The sequence below is a fragment of the Ornithorhynchus anatinus genome, chromosome 2 (assembly GCF_004115215.2).
Source record: "Ornithorhynchus anatinus isolate Pmale09 chromosome 2, mOrnAna1.pri.v4, whole genome shotgun sequence".
Classification (NCBI taxonomy): Eukaryota; Metazoa; Chordata; class Mammalia; order Monotremata; family Ornithorhynchidae; genus Ornithorhynchus; species Ornithorhynchus anatinus.
The window spans coordinates 111,827,633-111,852,271 of NC_041729.1; the positions used below are offsets into that span (position 1 = coordinate 111,827,633).

Sequence of the window (24,639 nt, forward strand, 5' to 3'; positions counted from 1 at the left end):
TGTATTGAACTCTCCCAACCACTTAGTACAGTGCTCTGCATATAATAAGTGCTCAATAAATACTTCTGGTGATGATGATGATGATTAGTGGTGGTGGTAGTAGTAGTTATAAATGAAATACCATCCTTATTGATAGAGGCTGTTGGAATCCAGCTGATAAACAACTATTTTACTGTGTGGTTAAGTAGAAACAGTAGGTTCAGGAATCCTGGTTCTCTGAACAGTACCTCTGGGGGCAAACCACCTCATGAACTGTGCCAAAGAAGCCAGGATTCCTTGCACAGCAGAGCAGAGGCAGGAAGTCAATCCTTCAGGGACTCTAGAAATCTGGCGAGGAATGTACTTGATTTAGATGGCCTTTCCACTCATTGTTCTTTTGACTAAACCTGGTTTAAAAATTTTACAGCTTCATTAATGACAAATAAAGTGGGTTAGTTAGATAACTCATTACAAAAGAGGAGGCATTTCAAATACCTTTTTTTCTGAATGAGATGTGGGGAAATTACCCCATGCATCATCAACCACATTTGTTACAATCACCCAATAATTAGACAACTCCTAGGTCACTGGGAGAACAGAAAGTGCTAGACCACTTCACTAAGTGAATGGGAATTACTTTAAAGCAGCCACACAGACAATTGCCTATTAGCAGCAAGTGACTCCAAGCATACAGTGCCTTGGTTTCCAATCTCCATTACGTACATCTATGTTTCTTCTTGCTCCTTGTCTTGTCTTATGCTGTCGAGTCATCTTCAGCCCATAGCGACTGAATGGACACATCTTTCCCAGAATGCCCCACCTCCATGTGCAGTCATTCTGGTAGTGTCTCCACAGAGTTTTCTTGGTAAAAACATGGAAGTGGTTTACCAGTGCCTTCTTCTGCACAGTAAACTTGAGTCTCCACCCTTGACTCTCTCCCATGCTGCTGCTGTCCAAAACAGGTGAGTTTTGACTTGTAGCAGATTGCCTTCCACTCGTTAGCCACTGCCCAAGCTAGGAATGGAATGTGTATGCCTCTGCTTGACTCTCCCTCCCATAGCCAAGACTGGTAGAGTACAGAAAGTTCTCCAGGTGCGGTCCTGAGAGGGGTTCTTGCACCTACTATGTATAAAATGTTTATTTCCATTAGATTGCAAGCTATTTGAGGGAAGGGACTGTTTTTATTCTCAGTGTATGTTCCCAAACACCTAGTACAGGGTTCTGCACAAAGTAAGCATTCAATGTAGTCATATTCCATGGTATTTCAAGATCATCTGATTTTTAATCCTGGCATATTCATTCTACTTCCTATTTGACTCTTGTTCTGGCCCCATTAACTGTAAATATTTTGAATACCTGCCTCCCTCTTTGAGCTCCTTTTGGGCAGGGAATATGCCTTTTCTTCTTTTCTGCTTTCCCAAGCATACATTACAGTCCTCTGAACACAATAGGTGCTAAAGAAATCATACTGGTGGTAATCTATGTTTTTGCCTGAGTCCTGACCAATGCCCAGGATGTGCCATGAAATTTCTAGCACTCAACACCTAACAGTGAGTGTCAGTGAGTTCCAGATTTCCTTCAGGGGTATGAATGGGATAAATAGGAATAACTTTAATGATGAAGATTATGGTATTAGTTAAGCTCTTACTATATGCCAAGCACTGTTCTAAGAGCTGGGGTAGATACAAGGTAATCAGGTTGTTCCACGTGGGAGTCACAGACTTAATCCCCATTTTACAGATGAGGTAACTAAGGCACAGAAAAGTTAAGTAACTTGCCCAAGGTCACACAGCTGATAAATGGAGGACCTAGGATTAGAACCCATGACCTCAGATTCCCAAGACTGTACTCTTTCCACTGAGCCATGCTACTTCTCAACTTTAGCTAATGAACTTTAGCTAATGGACAGGTCTCTCTTCAATGTCTCTTTACCTCATTTTTCAAGCCACCATACTTACAATATTCCTAAAGTAACAGTTGTCAAAGTTAAGATTAAAACTCGTAGCTGCCCCCTACTCTTCATACATTCTCAAGTCCACATATCTCCTTATCAATCAATCAATGAATGGTATTTACTGAGCACTTACTAAGTGCTGAATTAAGCACTTGGAAAAGTACAATATAAAGAGTTGGCAGACATGCTCCCTGCTCACAATGAGCTTACATTCTAGAGGGGGAGATAATAATTAATATAAATAAATGAATTATGTATGCTTACGTAAGTGCTGTGGGGGGAAACTTTGATTTTGTTTCTCTCTTTAACTTCCAGTCTCACTCTTACTCCTCTCCATTGCTCTTCTGCAGTGTGGCCAGTGTTATCATGCCAAGCACCACATGAGATAAGCATGTTGGGTTGGGGTTTTGCCTGTGTAGGGCCAGAACAACCATTGGTAACCTGACCCTCAGAAAAAGATGCTGCTCCAAATCAATCAATAGTATTTATTGAGTACTTACTGTGTCAGTGCACTGTGCACTTGGCACTTGGAAAAGTACCATAGAATAAACAGGCACGATCCCTGCCCTCAAGGAGGTTATAGTCTAGTGGCCCAGGAATTGCTATTCCCAGCATTTCAGACCTTAGACACTAGGGTGCATTAACAATAGATTTCTACAAGTTCTATTATACTTTCCCAAGTGCTTAGCGCAGTGCTTTGCATGTAGTATGCGCTCAATAAATACCACTGATTGATTGACTGCTGCCTGTGAACTTACACACTTTCCTGTCCTTTCACTCAAGGTTTCTGACTCAGTTCTCGGCTCAAAATTTTCCTGTTTGGGGCTCTTTTCTGCCAAAACTAGAGCCATTCCCACACTGAGAGTGCTCCAGGGGCTCTTTAACTGGAACAAGAACTTTCTTCTCTTTCCATTTCCTTACCCGTGTGTGCTTCTGTATGTGTGTGTAAGTGTGTATGCATGTTTGCATATGCCTGGTGTTGGGTAAGCGGTTCCAGGAACTTTGGTCATGAAGAGAAAAAAAAAAAAACTGCCTACTTGTGTCTCTTGAATTCAGAAGGAAAACAGTCATTTCTGATCAAGGTTCCTGGCTCATAAATTCAGAACAGCCACACAGATGTACTCAAGCCGGCGCCGAGGCAGGCAGTGAGCCAACGGTGCCTGCCACATGGCTGGGCTTTCTCGTCACACAAAAACCCCCATTTAAACAAAACATTCCAGGAAGACATAGGGCCTTTGGAAAAACACCCAACTAAAGTCATGCTGCTTGTTGTCTAGAATAACAAGGGCAGAGAACTGGGTCCCCGTGACCCACAAGATCTCAGTGTGGTTATCCCTGAGGTGGTGGAAGTGGCCCCTCTTTCTGGGTTCATTTCAAAAACATTCTGGCTCACGACACTCAGCTAGGTTTTTTTCTCCCTTCTAAATATGTTCCACTTTGGATGCCATCTTTGCTATTCTTTTTTAGGCCCTTAGTGGCTGCAGGGAGACGTCTCTAAATGCCAACATTCCTGAACACAGGACACCAGATATAGGACTTCGAGCTTTCTTCCTCTATTTTATTTTTTTTTTAACTACAAAGGTCCCAGTTTCTAGATGTAAACAGGGAAACGGGGAATGTGTAAGAAAGATCTGAGTCATAATCCTGGCTCTGCCACTTGTCTGCTGTGTGACCTTAGGAAAGTCACTTCACTTCTCTGTGCTATTATACTCATCCAAGCCTCTGGCATGTTGTGGTTAGACTCTTGACCTCTTCACAGGACTCCTCACCACCAGACTCTCCCTGCTTCAGTCCAACCTCTACACTAACTAGACAGATCATCTTTTTGCAGTGTCATTTAGCACACATTTCTCTGCTCTTCAAATCCCTCAAATGACTACCTATCTCCCTCCACATCAAGCAGATCCTCCTTATTCTTGATCTCAAGTCTTTCTTGTTAGCTCATTATTGATAGGGAATTTGTCTGCTAATTCTGCTGTATTGTGTTCTCCCAAACACTTAGTAAAGAGCTCTGCACATAATAAGTGCTCAATAAATATATTTGATTGACTGATTCCAGTTTTCTCCATCATTCTTATCAAATCCACCCACTATCCCCAGCTTAGAACAGGGACTCTGCCCTTCCTTAGCTCACCTTCTAACAATCCTTGCTATTATGGTACTATTATTATTATCGATAATAATAATAATATAATGATGATTATAGTATTTCTTAAGCACTTACTATGTGGCAAGCATTCTACTAAGCACTGGAATAAATACAAGATAAGTAGATCCCACTTGATGCTCACAGTCTAAATAGGAGGGTGAATGGGTATTGAATTCCCATTTTGCAGTTGAGGGAACTGAGGCACATAGAAGTTAAGTGACTTGTCCAAGGTCACTCAGCAGACAGATGGTGGAACCAGGATTAGAACCTAGGTCCCTCTGAATTGAAGCCATGCTGCTTCATGCTTCTTCACACCTCTTGGAGAGGATACGCCTTCAATAAGACTTTGAAGGGGGGTGGGGGGAAATAATTGTCTGTCAGATTTCAGGAGGGGGACATTCCATGCCAGAGGCAGGTCATGGGCCAGGGGTCAGCGGCGAGACAGGTGAGATAGAGGCACAGTGAGAAGGTTAGTACCAGAGGAGCAAATGATGCTGGCTGGGTGGCTCAGTGGAATGAGCACAGGCTGGGGAGTCAGAGGTCATGGGTCCAAGTCCCAGCTTCACTGCTTGTCAGCTGTGTGACTTTGGGCAAGTGACTTAACCTCTCTGTGCCTCAGTTCCCTCATCTGTAAAATGGGGATTAAGATTCTGAGCCCCACGTGGGAGAACCTGATCTCCTTGTATTCTCCCCAGCTCTTAGAACAGTGCTTTGCACAAAGTAAGCACTTAACAAATGCCACCATTATTATTGTAAAAGGAGAGAAGTGAGGTGAGGTAGGAGTGGGTAACTCTTTCTCCTCCTACCCCTCACTCCTGCTGTGCTCTCCACAGAACTCCATTCCCCCTTGAATACACCAGACACATATCTCCCTTTATTTGAAATTCTCTGAACATCTCATCTCCTCAAGGAATCCTTTTTTGATTAACTTACATGCTCACTGACCCTTAACCCTCACCCTTAGTATTTATGTTAAGAGCTTAGTACAGTGCTCTGCACACAGTAAGCACTCAATAAATACGATTGAATGAATGTATTTTATTCATAACAGTACTCATGAACATCTGTATATAGTTATTTCTACATTTAAGTATTTACTGTTACATCATCTTGATATACTTGCCCTACTTCCTGTTTTGTCTTTATTTCTCCTCCTTCAATCTCTATTTGTAAATGTTTTTTCTCACTGTCACATTATACGTAAGTTTCTTTCTCAGGCGGGGAACTTGTGGATTACTATTGCTGTACTCTCCCAAGATTTTTGTATAATCAATCATATTTAATGAGCACTTACTTTGTGTAGAGCACTATATTAAGCACTTGTGAGAGTACTGTATAAGACTTGGTAGGCATGTTCCCTGCCCACAAGCTTATAGTTATAGTTTAGGGTCGGGGAAGAAGGGGGTGTGAGGTGGGTGTTATAGTATTTAGCATTCATTCATTCATTTAATCATATTTATTAAGCACTTACTGTGTGCAGAGCACTGTACTAAGTGCTTGGGAAAGAAGAATACAACAATAAACAGTGACAATCCCTGCCCACAATGAGCTCATAGTCTAGGGTAGGGAATACAGACATCAATTCAAATAAATAGAATTACAGATATGTACATTAGTGCTGTGGGGCTGGGAGTTGAGGGGGAGCAAAGGCAACAAGTTAGGGTGACACAGAAGGGAATGGGAGATGAGGAAAAGTGGGGCTTAGTCTTGGAGGAGATATGCCTTCAATAAGGCTTTGAAGGGGGGTGGAGGGAAATAATCGTCAGATTTCAGGAGAGGGGCATTCCAGGCCAGAGGCAGGACATGGGCCAGGGGTCGGCGGCAAGACAGGTGAGATAGAGGCACAGTGAGAAGGTTAGTACCAGAGGAGCAAAGGATGCTGGCTAGGTTCTAAAAGGAGAGAAGCTAGGTGAAGTAGGAGGGGGCAGGTGATGTAGTGCTTTAAAGCCAATTGTGATGAGATTTTGTTTGGTACGGAGGTGGAGATTTTTGAGGAGGGTGGGTGACAGGTCCTGAACGTTTTTATAGAAAGATGACTGAAGCAGCAGAGTGAAGTATGGTCTGGAGTGAGGAGAGACAGGAGGTTGGGAGGGCAGCAAGGAGACTGGTGCAGTAGACAACCTGTAAATACCCCTGACTGCTAGAAGCCCACACCCAAGAAGACATGCAATACTTTATATACCATTTCGCTGAATAAGTTAGACATAATGAGCTGACTATAAACCTAAAGAAAACCCAGGTGATGTATCAACTGGCACCAGGGTAGCCATATAGCAATCAAAAATGCATGCTGACAACACAGAGCTAAATGCTGACACAGAATTCTGTTACCTAGGCAGCAGATCGACCAATGACAAATGATAGAGAAGAAACTAGAAAACTGAATCAAGAAGGCCATCCTTTGGGAGACTATTAGAGTGTGGCAGCTGTGAGCTATTTGGCTCCAGTCCAAATTAAAAATCTACAGAACTGTATTGTTGCCCAACTCTCTCAAAACCAGGACCACCATACAATTAAACAATGGTATTTATTGAACGTTTACTATGTGCGGAGCACTGTACCAAATGATTGGGAGAGTGCAAAACAACAGTTCTACCAGCATCACTTCCGTGTCATACGCAATATTAAATAAGACAAGATCACAAACAATGAACTTCTGGAACCTACTCAACCTACTAGCATCAAACATATGTTCACCATAACATAAAGTGAGACACATCAAAAGAAGGAGTGACAGTAGAATACTCAAACAGCTGCTATATGGAGAGCTGAAGTTTGGAAACTGAAAGCAAAGAGGGCAGAAGAATGGTTTTATGGACATAGTAAAACAAAGCCTCAAGCTAAGCTGCAATCCAGCTGAAAAGTGGGAGGCAAGTGGTGAGAATAGACCAGTAGTGCACACTACTATCAAGAAAAGAGATGTTCTTTTGAAGAAAAAGCTTCATGGAACAAGAGACATGGAAGCAGAAGAAAAAACAATAACCAGGTACTGCAAACACTAAGCCTAATGACATAATAAAGGGTAACCTTTCTAGGTGCACAAAGTAGCCAGGACTCCCACATTGGCCTTTTCAAGCACTCAAGCACTCATAGATGAATTTCATCATCAGTGGTGAAATTTGGACATTTTGGACACTTGGTATTCCCACCACCCATGGTTCTACTACACTTTCGTGCATATCCGTAAATGATTTATTTAGATCCATGTCCGTCTCTCCTTTTAGACTGTAAGTTCAGTGTGCGCAGGGACTGTGCCAACCAACACTGTTGCATTGTACTCTCCCAAGTGCTAAGTGCAGTGCTCTGCACACAGTAAGCACTCAATCAATGCTATTGATTGATTGATATGGAACCTCTATGGAAGTCCCAAACGGTAGAGTGCATCCCTTCTCCTTTCTCACTCCAAAACTGTTGCTTTCCCTCCCAGTTTCCTGTATTCAGAGGTGCCCTCTCTAAACAACATGAGCAAGGCAGAAGAACCAAGGTGCTTAAAAGAATAACACCAGAAATGAAGGCATCTTGTGCTATATGAGCACGAGAGCAGGGCAGGCCAGTTGAAAACTGGACTGCAGAGTATAACACTGGATGAATGACCACTAACTGTGGAAGAAACAGGCAAGAGGATGATTAAATGCTGAGGACAGAAGCTAACAGTGACTTCAAGCTCCCTTTCTAGTTTTGTCCTTTCCCTGAAAAAAGTTCCCTTGAAGCCAGTGTGGTCTGCTGAGCGGGTGCAGGGCCCCTCCAAGGAGGGATCGAGAGCTGGATGCAACTTCTCTCCTATGGCAGGATGATTCCTGGTGCTGGAAACTTCTCCCCGGGTCCTGGGTGGTGTCCAGGTTGTCCCTCAGCCAAGGGTGTGTTAGCAAGGCAGAAGACACCTCGGGGCAATTGGGTTAGGGACTTGGCAGAAACCATCAATCTTCCCCTTCTCTTCCTTTCCAGGGAAATGTGATAGCTGTGCTTGGGGTGCCGGGAGTTTTCCCACAGATACTTCGGAGAAGAATCTGTTCATTGTCTCCCCAGGGGATCACTGAAGTGAAGGCTAGGGCCCAGCATTTGCGCACCAGTTGGGGCGGCGGGGAGGAGAGGCAAGAGACCCTGCCTTGTGTGTATCTGGAGATGGACAAGGGGGTCCAGGTGTCACACACAGTCAGCCTAATACCCTTCCAGAACTGTCCCAAAGTGAAACTCAAATAGGACAGAGACAATGCATACCATTGGAGTCCAGTACAGAAGCAGATTTGCCTAGTGGATAGAGCACAGGCCTGGGAGTCAGAAGGACTTAGATTCTAATCCTGGCTCCTCCACTTGTCTGCTGTGTGACCTTGGCAAGTCACTTAATTTCTCTGTGCCTCAGTTACCACATCTGTAAAAGGGGGATTTAGACTGTGAGCTCTGTGGGACAGGGACTGTGTCCAACCTGATAATCTTATATCTACCCCTGCACTTAGTATAATGTCTCTTACATAAAAAATACCATTAAAAAATTTAGTATGTACTTATTGTCTACTATCTGTACTGCACTTTCCCAAGCAGTGCTCTGAACACAGAGGCATTCAACCATTGATTGAATGATTACCTGTTCTCCCTGATTACTCATGGTGCAGTTGTATGAGTTGTATTTGCTCACTGAGTGTGACTAAATTTCTAAATTTGAATTTATGAAGAGAAAAGACAAAATGGGGGCTTGGCTATGAACAGGTGGATAGTTTTCTTCCATAAAAATAAGAATCACTCACCAAAATAGAAACATAAGCTTTCCTTCAGTGTTTTTAAGGGAACTGCCAGAAAGTTGTGTAGCACATAATTTATCCTATGCCCAGGAATGAAATTAATGTTTTTGAGGTTGCTGGAGACAAAATGGGCTCCCAAGGTGCAATATGACCCAAACTCCCATTCACCTGGGACCCAGAGAGATGGGACAGCAAAGATGGATTTTGCCTATCAGCCCACCAGGTGTCTATCCACAGGGGGTTGATGCTCCCTCTCACATTTAGTGGGTCAGAGCACTGAGTAGGTGGTGCTCCTCACAAACAAGTCATAAGCAGCTTGATCTAGTGGAAAGACCACAGGCCTGGGAGTCAGAGGACCTGGGTTTAAGTCCCGGCTCCATCCCTTACTTGCTCTATGACCTTGGACAATTCACTCAAGCTCTTCTTGTTTCGGTTCTCTCATCTGCAAAATGGGGATTCAGTACCTGTACCCACTGTTAAGACTGTGGGCCCCTTGGAGGACCTGGTTGTGCTTTAAGCTATCCCAGAGCTTAGTACAGGGCTTGGCATACAGTAAACACTTAACAAATACCACAATTATTATTATTACTATTATGAAACCTGAGGATGCAGGCTCATTTCTCCTATGTGAATATCCCCTGAAAACCAAGCTAGGCTAATGTAGGTGGGAAAAGAAAATCCATCCTTCATTTGCTCTCGTGCTTTTAAATTCCCTTGGGAGATCTGGGAGCTTTTGTTTACTGCTTTCCCTGCATTATCACCTGCCTTCCCTTTGGTTTTTGGCATAGTGTGAATCCTTATTGGATGGCTGTGGCACTGATTGATGATGACAGCCTTAGTCCTCGCAAGAAACTGGCAAAAATACAACAGGATACTGCAGCCCTTGAGTGAAGTCTAGCCTCTGCCTGGCCTGACCCTGTCTTCCTACGGTTTTCAGTAACTCTGCCATTCCCAGTCCAGCAATTAATCAATCAAACAATGGTATCCATTGAGCTCCCTGGAACAGCAGAGCTTGAGCAGGGTAGTAGGCTCTGGAAGCCATGTAGGTGATGAAGTTGCTGATCAAGAAAAATTCATCAATCTTTGATACTGATCTAGACTGTAAGCTTGTTGTGGGCAGGAAAATGGTTTAACAGCTCTGTCATATTGTACTTTCCCAAGCACTTAGTACAGTGGTTTGCATACAGTAAGTGCTCAATAAATACCCTTTCTCCTTTGGTCTCACACACCCACTCAGCCTTGCAAACAGGTTTTATTTTTTGCCCTTTGTTTTTAAAATGGTATTTGTTAAATGCAGTATGCAGTATGCAGAAGCAGTATGGTGAGGTGGATAGAGCATAGGCGGAAGTCAAAAGGTCATGGGTTCTAATCCTGGCTCTGCCACTTGTCTGCTGTTCGACCTTGGACAAGTCACTTAACTTCTCTGGGCCTCAGATACCTCATCTGTAAAATAGGGATTGAGACTGTGAGCTCCATGGGGGACAGGAACAGTGTCCAACCTGATTTGTTTGTATCCACCCCAGCACTTTGTACAGTGCCTGGCACGTAGTAAGCACTTAACAAATACTGTACCATACCAGCTTGATTTCGTTTGGGACCTCTGTGTATGGGAATGAGGTTTTGCATGATTGAGGGAGCCCTTCCACTAGTAGTTCAACAACTGCAGAAATTCATAGTGTTTCCTCATCCATTACAGCTATCATTCTAGTGGTTTTGGAAGCCCCATACGCACATGTGGCTCTTTAAATTGGCCCAGAGAGCAGGATTGCGAAAATGTGGTTTTATTCCAGCTTTACTCATTTCCTGAAGGAGGAATAGTTTAACTCTCTCATATAATAAGGCTGTCCAAACAGCCTCGCCAACAACTTATCACTTTATCTTTCCCTGTGACATATTTCATTCTGACTTCTCCACTATTACTGAGAGAACTTCTGCCTCTTTATCTAGATGCCTCAAGGCCAACATAGCAAAGATTCAAAATCAGGATTGGCCTAAAAATTAACCAACTTTGAAAGGGTGAAGCTTCTTTCAGTGTTGGGGCCCCCCAGGGTCATGTGAACACTCATTCTCTCTCTCTCTGTCTCTGTCTCTCTCTCTCACACACACACACACAAACACACACAAAGCCTTCCCTAACTATCCTCTCATCTCCCCATCCATTTTTTCCTCCCTCCTGCATCACCTAACAATAACAATAATAATTGTGATACTATGGTACTACAATCCAGCCTGCACTCTTCACTCCTCTATTGCCAACCTACTTACTGCTCTATCTCATCTATCTCACCACTGACCTCTCGCCCTTGTCCTGCCTCTGGCCTGGAATACCTTCCTTCTTCATTTCCGACAATTACTCTCCCTGTCCTTCAAAGCCTTACTGAAGGCATATCTTCTCCAAAAGGCCTTCCCTGACTAAGCCATCATTGTCTTTTCTTCTACTCCCTTCCACATTGTCCTGCATTGCATATAATAAGCACTCAGTAAATATCATTGATCAATTTATTAAGTGGTTACTAAGTGCTCGGGTAGATACAAGATAATCAGGTGCCCCATGGGCCTTGTAGTCTAAGTGGGAGAGAGAACAAGCACTAAGTACAGTGCTCTGCACACAGGAAGTGCTCAATAAATACAATTGAAAGAATGAATCTCCATTTTGCATAGAGAAGTTAAGTGACTTGTTCAAGGTCACACAGCAGGTACATGGTGGAGTTGGGATTAGAACTCAGGTTGTCTGGTTCCTAGGCCCATGGTCTTTCCGCTAGGCCATGCTGCTGCTCAGTTCCCAAAGCAGTTTGTTCTATATCCTCTAAGCACTTTGAGTGTGGCTCAGTGGAAAGAGCCCGGGAGACACAGGTGGTGGGTTCTAATCCCAGATCCGCCACTTGTCAGCTGACTTTGGGCAAGTCACTTAACTTCTCTGGGCTTCAGTTACCTCATCTGTAAAATGGGGATTTTAAGACTGTGAGCCCCATGTGGGACAACCTGATGACCTTGTATCTCCCCCAGCGCTTAGAACAGTGCTTGGTACATAGTAAGCGCTTAACAAATACCAACATTATTATTCTTATCCTATCCTCAAAGTCCTTATGTACCTATCTTATACTCTGTGCTTTCCTGACTCCTGGTTTATTTTATTATCTTTCTTCTTTGCTAGATTATAAACTCTCTGAGGCCAGGAATCATGTCCATCAACACGTCCAAGCAGTTAGTACAGGGCTCTGCATTCAGTTAGTGCTCAATAAATTTGATCGATGGATTTGATGGAATGACTGAGTGATTCAGTCCTGTCCTCTGACCCTCTGTCCTCCTCTGTGCAGACCACAGCCCTCACTGTCTCTGAGTTGGGGATGCAGATCTCTTGTGCAGATTGGTGTGCAGGAGCCCAGGGTGAGACCGTTCTCAATGGGCCAGGTAGACAGCTTCAGGCTCACAGAGAAGCCAGAAACTGGAATCATCACTGAGGAGTGGGTTCTCCCACTCCCCCATCTTCCTGCCCAGCACCCAGAGATGAGGGCAAATTTGTTCTGCCTCCTTGCTCAATTATGTGGCATGCTGTCTCCTTAGTGTGGTCCCCTAGCCAGGCAGATTCATCTCAGGCTCCCTGCAGAGTCTCCCTGGCTCCATCCCATTAATTGTCTTCCCACCACTGCTAAATTTCGGCCACAAGAATGTCATGAGCATCAATCCCAATCCGAAATTTGTGCCTCAGAGCACATTCAGTTCCAGTGAATTGTCTGTTCCTGGGACTGATTTTGCACAATTAAAGTGTGTCAGTGAAAGGAAATGAGGCAGTTTCACAACCAAGGATACTTTTCTACAGAATCCTTTTCCAAGTGAGGTTGAGGAAAAGTAAATCCAAACATATGTCAGGTCTCTGAAATCTTGAGGAGTTAAAATTTGCTTATTATCTTTCCTTGCTCAATTACTCCAAGTAAAATTTTTATCAGTGAGACTTCTTTAACCAGAGTTGTGTTTCATTTCACAAACAATAATTGTTATTTAATTAGCACCTACTAAGTGCAGAGCATGGCACTAAGCAATCAATGGTATTTATTGAGTGATTACTGTGTGCCAAGCACTGTGGAGGAGTACACATTCCCTGTCCTCAAGGAGGAAACAGTCTACAGGGAGACAGGTATTAAAATAAGTCACATGCTCTGTGCCCTCAAGGAACTCACAATCTAACGGAGTTTAAAACCTGAAGGCATGATTTTTCCTTATAGGCTCAATTTTCCTCTGCAACAGGGTGTGGTTTGCAGACATATTTGATTCCCTTTAATATGCAATGAAATCAAAACCAGTCATTCCTCATTTTCCTTCTGCTCTCATGCCCAGAGGATGAAGGACATGTCAATAAAATGATTGGAAAGTGTCACATCACTTATATCAATCAATCAATGGTACTGGTTGAGAGCTTATTGTGGGCAGAGCGCTCTACTAAGTACTTGGGAGGTTATTGTTCAATGGAGTTGGTAGACATGATCCCTATCCTCAGTGAGTTTACAGTCTGGCTTTCCTCTCAAGAACTCTTTTGGATCTTGAGGTCATTATCTAGCCTTCCAAAATTATAACAGTTATTCAAAGATGATGCTTAAAAGATAGCATTTTGTTAAGTGACTAATGGTGCCTGTCTGCTTCTTAAACATGTTCTCACAAGGAGAATCCACAGCTTCCTACAATAACACATTCAAATATTTAATGTCCCTTAGAGTCAAGACATTCTTTCTAACTCTAACCCCAATTCATGAATGAAAAGATGCCATGCATTGGCATTATTTGTCGTGACTAGGAAAGAGCGAAATCACCCCCAGTTTTGTAACCTCTTGCTTGGACAAGACCAGTCTGAGTATGGCCTAGTAACAATCTTCTAGGCTGTGCAGGTTGTGAACCTGCTGACCAGGTTAGACCAGGGCTGATCCAGGGTGCCAGGTCACTGAAAGAAGCAGGCCAGTGTAGGATGGGAACTATGCTCAAAAGCTGAAGGCAAGCTTCTATCAAGCTATCAGTGGCATTTAATGAGCATTTACTGTGTGCAGAGCACTTGAAAGAGTACAGTATAATCAAGTTGATAGCCACGCTTCCTGCCCACAAGGAACTTATGAGACCAACCTCCTTTGCCTATCTGAATCAAAAATGTTTTTATATAACTACCAATCAATGGAAGGGGTTGCTCAATGGTGACAGGGCGAGTTTGGCCAATGCACAAGGGAGGAATCAGGCTGGGGAAGGAGGACAAGGGATAGCTGAAAAAGCCCCCATGGACCGGAAGTGAGGCTTCTGTCTCTCCTTTGGTCGAAGATTAAGCATGGACCTTAGATCTTGGATGTGAAGATAGGAGTCCTGAAGCTTTAGGGGTAGGGGGATTTTCTATAAGAGCCCCCTAGAAGCACCCCAGCCTGCCCATTTAGAAGGGTGACCCTGAAACATGCTGTTGGAAAGGGTGGCTACCAGGGGACCACGCAATGGATGCTGAAAAGCGAGAATGCCCTGCCCCACAGGGTCATTACCCAGAGGGGGCAACTAGCCGTGCTTCACCAAACCCAGTACAAGAACAAGATGGGCTTAAATTGAGATGCAAGGTGTTGAGGATAGAGAAAAAGAACAGGAAGAATTTCCCTGCCCCAGGAGCTGCTGTGTCAGATGAATTTCCAAAGACTGTAATGCAATCCCCTTCCCCTGTCTACCACAACCCACCAGGACCCTTTCTTCGCCTGGGCTGGTTTAGGTGACTGAAGGCAGGGTTATGGGTTAAATGCCAACGAGATCCCTCTAGCTCCAGGACCCTATGGGTCTTCAGTGTCCTTCTGGGTGTGGGTCAAAGATGGAACTCTGTGGAAGGGGGTGCAATGGTAGGACAGGGAGAGTAACCTCTCCCCCTAACCTCCCCAAAAGCTGTTACCTGTTTGCCACTGCCAATTAAGCAGCTCAGAGTCCTCAAAATGACCCTGCAATTCTGTGAAACATAAATAATGTTTCACGTTCTGGCCTAGGACATATGCTGCTACAAAACCCCTCTTATTTGGATCACCACTGCAGACAGCATCAAGAATTTAGATGGGGGGAGTCAGTCAGGCAGTCAGTCATATTTATTTATTCATTGCAGAGCACTATACTACGCTCTTGGGAGAAGAGTTGAGAAAAAGTTCAGAGCTTCTAAAAGACCATTTCTAGTCACCAAGTGACCTCTTGGCTATCTTTAGCATCCCTCAGCACAGAGCCATGGACCCTTACCAAACCCCTAGTCTGATTCCGTGTACCAGATTCTACAGTGAAGGTTTCTTGGCAACTTTGGGGAATGTCTCTGAACAGACAGCTGTGACCAACTTCCACAAGGATATGAATAAAAATACAGGGGACAAAAAGAGACCGTGTTTGTAAATCACTCCCACTTCATGGCATAGACTTTGTGACCAAGCAGGAAGCAAATCCTTAACTCAAGTGGCAAAGATGAAACAAGCCACATGCAAATTTATTGAAGATTTATTCATTTTCCAAGACCAGCTATGTTTCCTGAAAGTTGGGAATTTAGTACTCTAATTAGCATTCGCCAGTTATTATCCCATCTCCTTCCTACCATTCTTCTCCAAATTCTAAGCAAGTTGCCTACATCCTCAGTCTTCGCTTCCTCTCCAACAATTCTATCTTAGACCCCCTCCAGTCTGGCTTCTGTCCCCTTCACTCTAAAGAAACTGCCCTCTCAAAGATCACAAATGATCTCCTTTTTGCCAGCTCCAGTGGTCTCTACTCCATTCTAATCCTCCTCAACTTTACAGCTAGCTGTTTTAGACACTGTCAACTACCCCTTCTCCTGAAAACATTATCCAACCTTAACTTCACTGACACTGTCCTTCCCTAGTTCTCTATATATCTCTCTGAACACTCATTCTTAGTCTCTTTCATGGACTCCTCCTCTGCCTCCACCCCCTTACTGTGGGAGTCACTCAAGGTTCAGTCCTGAACAGTACCACCATTCTCCCTGTTTCAAAAGCCAAAACCTTGATATTATCCTTGACTCATCTTTCTCATTAATAATAATTATTATTATTATGGTATTTGTTAAGCACTTACTATGTACCAAGCAGTGTTCTAAGCACTGGAATAGACACAAGCTAATCAGGGGCTCACCGTTTTAATCCCCATTTTACAGATTAGGTAACAGGTACAGAGGAGTTAAGTGGCTTGCCCAAGGTCACACAGCAGAAAAGTGGCAGAGCCAGGATTAGAATCCACGTCCTCTGACTCCCGTCTGTTATCAAAGCCTGTCAATTCAACCTTTGCAACATCACTAAAACTGTTACTAGGTCAATTCAATCACCAATCCTGTCCCACCTTGATTACTGTATCTGCCTCCTTGCTGACCACACTGCCTCCTATCTCTCCCCTCTCTAGTACATACATCACTCTGCGGCTGGGATCATTTTTATACAGAACCATTCAGTCCATGTTTCCCCACTTGTCAAGAACCTGTAGAACATGAATGTACACATCAAACAGAAACTTTTTATCACTGGTTTTAAAGCACTCAATCTACTTTCACCCGCCTATGTCACTTTGCTGATTTCCTATAACAACTTAGCCTGCACGCTTTACTTCTCAAATGCCAACCTACCAAATGTACCTCAACCTCATCTGTCTTGCCACTGACCTCTTGCCCACGTCCTGCCTCTGGTTTGGAATGCCCTCCCTTTGCATAGCTGACAGACAAGATCATTCTTCAAACCTTCAAGCCTTATTGAAGGCACATTTCCTCCAAGAGGCCTTCCCCAACTAGACCCTCATTACTATTCTTTCACTCTCTTCTGAGTCACCCTTGCACTTCGGCCTCACAGTAGTTATGATCATATCTGAAATTCATTTATTTGTATTAATGTTTGTCTCTCCCTCTAGACTATAAGCTCATGAGTAGGGAACATGTCTACCAACATTGTTATATTGTGCTCTCCTCGGTGCTTAGTATAGTACTCTGCACACAAGTGCTCATAAATACAATTGATTGATGAGCATGATTTGACAGACCTAGATGCCCAGGGAGCAGTGGGAAAGAAAGAAGATTCTTCCCATAGTTCTTCTCTTCTTTATTTTAAATGGTATTTGTTAATTTGTTCCTTGTTAACTTGTTAATGATATTTGCTTCCAATGGATCACCAACCCCTGACTGCCACAGTCCGCTCTGCATTCTAACTCTGCCTCCCTCTCTATTCAAAGAATAGAGTGGTAGTGACAGCTCTGCCAGAGAAACACAACTAGCTGTCTACACTGTCGTGAGCCAGTGCTTAAATGGTGTGGTTTGCTCTATTTATGTATAAAGGACATGAGATCCTGCAGGGAAATGGTGGGAGTCCCTCACTCCTGCACTTGTCACTTTCACCATGCAGCTGCTCTCCCTCTCTCTCCTCTCCCTCTCTCCCTCTACTAATCAATGATCACCAGTCTCCCTTCACACAGTGGGTCAGAGATGAGTGACAATCCCATTGAGCTATAGATGCCTACTTTTAATTTGGAGTGGGATGATGAGGTGCAGAGGACAAGAAGCAGGCCATTTTCAAAGTGCTAACTAGTCTGAAAGACCCAATTCTATGTCTTTTAGTCCCACTCAGGCCTTTTAGGAAGTCAGATGAGTGAGGTTGGGAGCCCAGCACAGAACAACCGAGGATGAAAACAATAGCCTCGCCCACTCATTTGGAAACCTTAGGGGCATCTGCTTCCCATCATCCCCATCTGGTTGGTGTCTCTGCATAGAGCCAGATTATCCCCTGAGGGAGTGCTCTGAGACCTGCCATCAGGCATCTATAAAGGAGGCAGAAAAATCCTCCCTGAGGTCCAGGACCCCAAGGCATTTGGTGACACTACAGGTCTGATAAGTTTGTGGGGCTGGTCCAAGCCACAGGAGCCTCTGGGGAGATCCATCCAACCCAGACCATGTCCAAGTATGGGACTCCCTCAAGGATGATTCTAGTCAAGCATTACTTGAATGGATCAATAATAGGTCAAGAATTGACCTATGAATTGCATTGGCTCAGACCACATTCCCAATAGGTATCTGGAAGCATCAGGAGTCACAGGGCATCCAGTCCAGTGAGCCTTTGCCCAGTGCTCCAGGCTGGAGAGGTTTGGCTAAAGAACCCCAGGATCTATCCCGCTGCTGGTCATAAGGGCAGTTGGACTGCTGGCTGCAGCAAGCTGTAGCAGTCACTTCACCCACTGTCTCCCTCCCAGATGGTGCCACATCCTACTGGGGGGAGCTCCCAGCTCCCAAAAGACAGGACAGTTCTCTGCAGGCCAAAAATGGCTGCACTGCTCATTGGTGAGACCTGCAGATCATGGACCAGCAGGGACCAGCCCCTCAATCAATAAGTCAATCAGTCATATTAATTAAGCACGTTTTGTGTGCAAAGCACTATAATGAGCATTTGGGAGAGTACAATGTAACAGAGTTGGTAGACACATTCCCAGCATGGCTCAGTGGAAAGAGCACGGGCTTAGGAGTCAGAGGTCATGGGTTCAAATCCCGGTTCAGATGCTTGTCAGCTGTGTGACTTTGGGCAAGTCACTTAACTTCTCTGTGCCTCAGTTACCGCATCTGTAAAATGGGGATTAAGACTGTGAGCCCCATGTGGGACAACCTGATCACCTTGTATCCTCTCCAGCGCTTAGAAGAGTGCTTTGCATGATCACCCTGTATTCTCTCCAGCGCTTAGAACAGTGCTTTGCACATAGTTAGCGCTTAACAAATGCCATTATTATTATTCCCTGCGTTCAACAGGTTACAGTCTAGAGGGAAGCAGCCCTCAAGTTGCTAAGGAAAAAGAAAGGCCTGAGAAAGGAGCATGTCTGGTTGAAGAGAAGAGCATCACATTTGTGAATGGACCACACTGACAGAGAGGGCATTCCTTCAAGAAGTGAGTGATCTTTCTCTGCTATATTTCCTTCTCAGGCCATACCACCAAATCTGCTCCCCTTCCTGTCCAAACCCCTCAAACATGTTGTATGTACACTCTGTCTTCACTTCCTCTTTTCCAACTCCCTCTAGATCCCTCTAAGTTCTGACTACTCTCTCTGAGGTCACTGATGACCTCCTCAAAGCCCATGGGAATAGCTGACCAGCATAAAGCTGGGGATCATCAAGCCTTGAGTGTATCTTGTTGAATCACAAAGCCCACAGAAGCCTGTAGAGGAGGAAGCTCCTGGGAGGCAGGAACATGGCCAGATTACCCCTCAGGATGTAGCATTCCACTGCCAAATTACATCACTGATTCAAGCCCAGAGAAGATGCATTAATAACATGTCTGCCTACCATCATCAGCTCATGATCTCCTTTTTGAAGAAGATTTACACATGGTGAGAGAAGACAGAAAGGACATCACAGGCTCTGTGGTGTAGTAGAAATATCATGGACTGGTCTTCCATCTGTAAAATAGGGCTAATGATATAATTTTTCTCCTTACAAAATGTGTATGTTTTGAGGACAAAATGAGATAATTGACATGAAAGCAATTTGAAAGAATGAAACCACTAGTCAAATTCAAGGTAATTTCTCTATAGATCCTGATAGATCATCTTGCAAGTTCAAAAACCAATCTGATTTCTGTTTCAGCCTTCAGTAAACCCTCATACCAGAAGCCCAGATATTCTGGGGGAATTTGGAAAGAAAACTCCAGGAAGAGAAAGCCTCTGAGCTTGTAGGGATACCAGAGCTCCATACATCCACGGTCACTGTTCATCTGAAATCAAATCTGGTTATCAGACTCAATATCTGCTGGAAAGAACACTCGGTCAACTCCATCCCTGCCAAAGGAAGTTACGTGACCACTTCTTCAACTTACTCCATGAATGATTGGTGCTGTATACAACACATGACCCCATAGACACTCAATTAATATTGGTGGCGACAACTATAAAGAAATGATCCCTTTCTTATTTCCTCAGTTTTCCATCTGTGCTGAAAACCTCTCCATCCTCCCTGTTTCTCATAACCTTAGCAGCTCCTCTTTCTCTTTCAACTCCTGTAATTCAGTCTGTCACCAAATCCTATTTGTTTCTCTTTTACATCTCCAAAATTTGTTCCTTCCTCTACATCCAAACTGCCACAGTGCTGGTCTAGGCACTTGTTAAAATGCAACTCAACTATTGCTTCAGCCTCACTGTAGACCTCCCTACCTCTAAGCTCTCTCCATCTTCAGTCCATACTTCAATCCGCTGCCCAGATAATTTTTCAGAAAACATCATTTTGCATAAATCTCCCAACTACCAAAAAGCTTGTAGTGGTTGCCTATTACTTTCTTTATCAAGCAGAAATTTCTGGCATTGGTTTTAACACTCTCAATCAGTTCTTTCCCATCTACTGATCCATATTCCTCTCCCACTACCCCCCAGTTCACATGTTTTTCTCCTCCCAAGCCAACCTACTTACTCACTGTGCCTTATGTTCATCTCCTTAGCCACTAATCTTTTACTCCTACCATCTCTTCTTCCTAGAGCTTTGTCCCCTTTCCCATCCAGGAGACAACTGCTCTCCCCATCTTCAAAGCCCTTCTCAAATCAGCTCTCCTCCAAGAGATCCTGTTTGATTAATCTCTCATCTTCCTACCTTATTTTCTCCCCTCTACTACCACCTCAGCACTCCCTTATCACCTAAGTCCAGGGATACGCATTACCTAATACTGATAATAACTGAGGTATTTGTTCAGCACTTACTATGCGCTAAACACTGTGCCAGGAGCTGAGTTAGATATGATAATCAGGGGGGTACAATCCCTGTCTCACTTGAGGTTCACATTCTATGGGGGGATGCTACCCCTAAGCCCCCTTAGAAGGGGAAGAGACATTTAATTCCCAGATTACAAATGAGAAAACTGAGGCACAGAGAAGTTAAATGACTGTCCAAGGGTCACAGAGGAGCCTCTCTCTCTTTTTTTATGGTATTTGTTAAGCTATTACTATGTGCCAGGCACTGTACTAAGAGTTTGTAGACTTGACTGACTTGATTGTAGATTCATCAAGGAATCTACAGTCTAACTCAAGGAGCCTACCAACAAACAGAAGTATAAGCTCCTTGAATACAGGAATTGTGTCTACTAAATCTACAATGCCTCCCAAGTCCTTAGTAGAGTGCACTGTACAGAGTAAGCACTCAGTCAGTGTTACTGATTGGTTGAATTCAGGAGCCAAAAAAGACCAGGAGCAGTCTTCCTGGACCCAGAGGTAGCTGAGTGTCCAGATGCAAGTCATTGAACAGACTCATGATAAAATAATAATAATGATAATAATAATAATGATGATAATGAATAATTATGGTATTTGTTAAGCACTTACTATGTGTCAAGTACTATCCTAAGCCACTGGGGAAGATACAAGACAGATTGGACACAGTACTTATCCCACTTGGGCCTCACAATCTTAGCATGAGGGAGAAGAGACATCGAATCCCCATTTTAAAGAGGCAGAAACTGAGGCCTAGAGAAGCTAAGTCACTTGCCCAAGGTCACTTAGAAGACAAGTGGCAGAGTCAGGATTAGGACCAAGGACCATTGACTCTCAGGCTCATGCTCTTTCCACTAGGGCATGCTGCTTCCCTGACTCTTCCAGTGACTCTTCCTTCACTCTGGGAATGTTGGGGCCCATAGGGATGGTCAGAGGGGCTTCTTGACCCCCAGAGGTCAGCTGCAGAATTAGCCCTTCCACACCACCACCTCAGTAATTACCTTTGAGCAACAACCTTGAGTGAGAATTCCTGTTGAAGCTCATCAAGAAGCAAAGCAGCCAATAAGGGGATATCTAGGTAGGGAATGATGCAGTTTTCCAAGCAACAGGTGCATCTCCTATGTAGGTTGGAACCTTCTAGCTAACCCTATCTCTGCTGAACCAGAAAAGAAGAAGGATTAGTGAGGCGTCTAGGACAGAGTCGGCCTAGAACAGGACTTTAGCTACATGTCAGAGGGCTGTTTTGGGGCTTATTGCTAAGGTTTATTGCAAAGAAACAAATGAAAGGCAAAGTCAATCAATCAGTCAATCAAATTCAAGTGATTTCCTTCCTGTATGTGAGTCTGAGCTGCACTTACACTGAAAGAACAAGTCCCCAGCTCAGGAATGGAGAACTCTGCTACTGAAAGAATGAAATACATCACCACTAGGAGTGGACTCCTGTATTCTCCTTCTGCATTTTCTCTCTGTTCCCTGCCTGCTGCACGGAGCAGCCTCGCCCAGCCAGGCCAGAAGATTGGACTTCCCACCTTCAGGCCCAGAAGGGGCAGAAAGTTGGTGTTTTTCAGTCAACAAGGATGATGAAATCTCCTAGGATTGACAGATGGGCCTCATTCGGGAGACTAGGACCAAGAACCTACAATAAAGAATTGATTGTAATCTAGAGGCTTGCCAAAAGGGAGAGATTTTCAAGTTTCCAAGGAGGTTTCCCTCTCCTCCTGAAATCCAGAAGATATTGTGGGGCCTGAGGGAAGCAGATGTTGTAGTAGAACAGACCTTCCAACCAGAAAAACACTGAGGCAAATTCTTCTCACTCCATGGATCATTCTTGCAACCATTCTGGGGCAGACTCAGGGCTTTTAAAATGATTGAGTGTGAAGGAAATAACTCAGTCTTCTCTATCAAATTCAGTTGTTTTTGCTTTTCTTGAAAAATCACCCAGAAGGAAATTTCGACTTATAGTCCGACCAATGACAAGCCATCTTATTTATTCCTAACAGGGTCATGAGTAATTTCTCTCCTCAAGGGACTTTGACTTTGTGAGGAAAATATTTCCTAGCACCCTGACTTCATCTTTACTAGTTCTGAAAGTAAATCAATACTGAAGACAATCTAGCTGACTTGAGCCTATGAAATGTCCCCTTTATAGCACCTTGCAGGAGGTCAGCAGCCTTTTGCCTAAGTGGTTAGGAACAGAGAGTGGTAGAATTATGCTGGAAGGGCTCTTTAGATAGGTCAAAAGATCTTAATCAAAATAGTAATTAAATGGCTTCCTTTTCATCTGAATTTTCTGTGGGGAATCTGAGGCACCTTAAGGTGGTTACAAATAACAAATCAAGAATTGACCATCTTGACATTTCCAGATGGAGTGTACACCTAGGTAACATCTCCAATCTCAAAAACCAGCTCCGCTCTCTGCTTTGGGGCCACCTTGCTATTTGGAGTCAAGAGCCACCTTCTGCTCTTCCTGTAATCTTTCCTTCAGTCAGACTGTGCTGACAGAAGAGACACTCCAAGGACAGTATTTGACTGAAGGGTGAATCGGTCTGAATTTCCAACAGAACAACTGATAGTCTCAGTCTCCTCAGCAGCACCAGCAGCATTTTCTTTCCAGATCATGTTATTTCCCACATTAACTTGGCTGCAGGTCAAAAGTACCCCTGCCTATAGCCTGCTATTTAGCATTCTAATTAGCTAGAGCATAAGGCTTTCCATCTATTGGCTCTCTCCTACCTACCTGTTCTCTTCTCCCACTCCAAAACAGATCTTTCCTCCTCCCAAGCAAATGCCTTAGCTTCCCTTGTTTCTAATAGAAAAAGTTAAACAAAGTTTCTATTAAGGATTTTCAAAATACTTCCAGTAAAATATGGTCCAGAGGATTCTGGAAAATGCATTTAAAACTCCCTTCTGTGGAAACATTAGAATTGAAACTTTCTACTTACTGGAAAGCTCAACTGCTGAAATTTGAATTCACTGAACTGCTAATGATTTTTCTATATGTTTTGTTCCTTAGACTGTGAGCAGATGACATTCATGACAGCATCAGCCATGATGAGAGTCATCATCTGTAATGAAGGACAGATGTAGCTACCTCCTTGGATGACTCACTGCACCACATTCACACATTCATCTATAGTGAAGGACAGAAGAAGCTACCCCATAGATGACTCACTATACCACACTCACACATTTTCTTTAGGTCAATCAATCTTGTCTCCTTGCTCCAGATCCCGTGAGATCGACTGGATATAAGGAAATGCTAAGGTTGTTTCTTCAACTTTAAGCACTCATCTCTCTGATTAGTGGTACAACTGATTTTCTGTGCAGAACAGAAATGTTTGTGGAAATTGGGGATTCAGACAATACAACTAGAGAAGCAGCATGGCCTAGTGGAAACAGTCTTCGGAGTAAGAGGAACTAGGTTCTCAGCCTGGCTGTGCCAACTGCCTGTTGGGTGATCTTGGGGAAGTCACTTCACTTCTCTGTGCCTCAGTTCCCTTAACTGTAAAATGGGATTCAGTACCTGTTTTTTCTCTTAGAATAGCGAACCCGATGTGGGACATAGATTGTGTCTAGCCAGTTTATCTTGTATCTACTCCAGCACTTAATACAGTGCTTGGCACACAGTAAGTGCTCAACAAATATAGCAGTTATTATTATTGTCATTAATACAGCCAGGTGCCTACATTCCATTAGGACTTTGGAGGTTTCTCAGTGAAAGCAACTAGCCAATGCCCATGAAAGAAGTTTCTGCTCCCAGGGGGCTGCTGTAAACTCAGAAGCCAATCAGAGCCCAGAGGTTGGTGGGCCTAAACCCTGGATTAGGGTTTTTAAGTGACAGTGACCTTTACCTGAGCCTGAGGAAGAAGAAGGTGGGTACTCACTGGGACACCAAGGATTCTGCTTGCTCAGGTGAAAACTCTAAGTGGTGAGTAGCAGTGATTCAGAGATGCATTCATTTGCGTATGCAGTTTATTTGGGGCATAAGGAATATGAGGTGTTTTTTGTTAAGCACTTTACTATGTTCGAAGCACTGCGGTAGATACAAGCTAATCAGGTTGGACCCAATCCCTGTCCCCCATGGGGCTCCCAGTCTTAATCGCCAGTCTTTTCCAGATAAG

At 43.8% G+C, this 24,639-nt stretch overlaps 1 non-coding gene across 1 annotated transcript; it reads right to left on the reverse strand.

The window, feature by feature from the left end:
* Positions 1 to 951: 951 nt before the first annotated feature.
* On the reverse strand, positions 952 to 1,089 carry LOC114809791. The gene has a single exon (XR_003757568.1). It is a non-coding gene; the product is annotated as a small nucleolar RNA SNORA7 (small nucleolar RNA).
* Between the last annotated feature and the right edge of the window lie 23,550 nt (positions 1,090 to 24,639).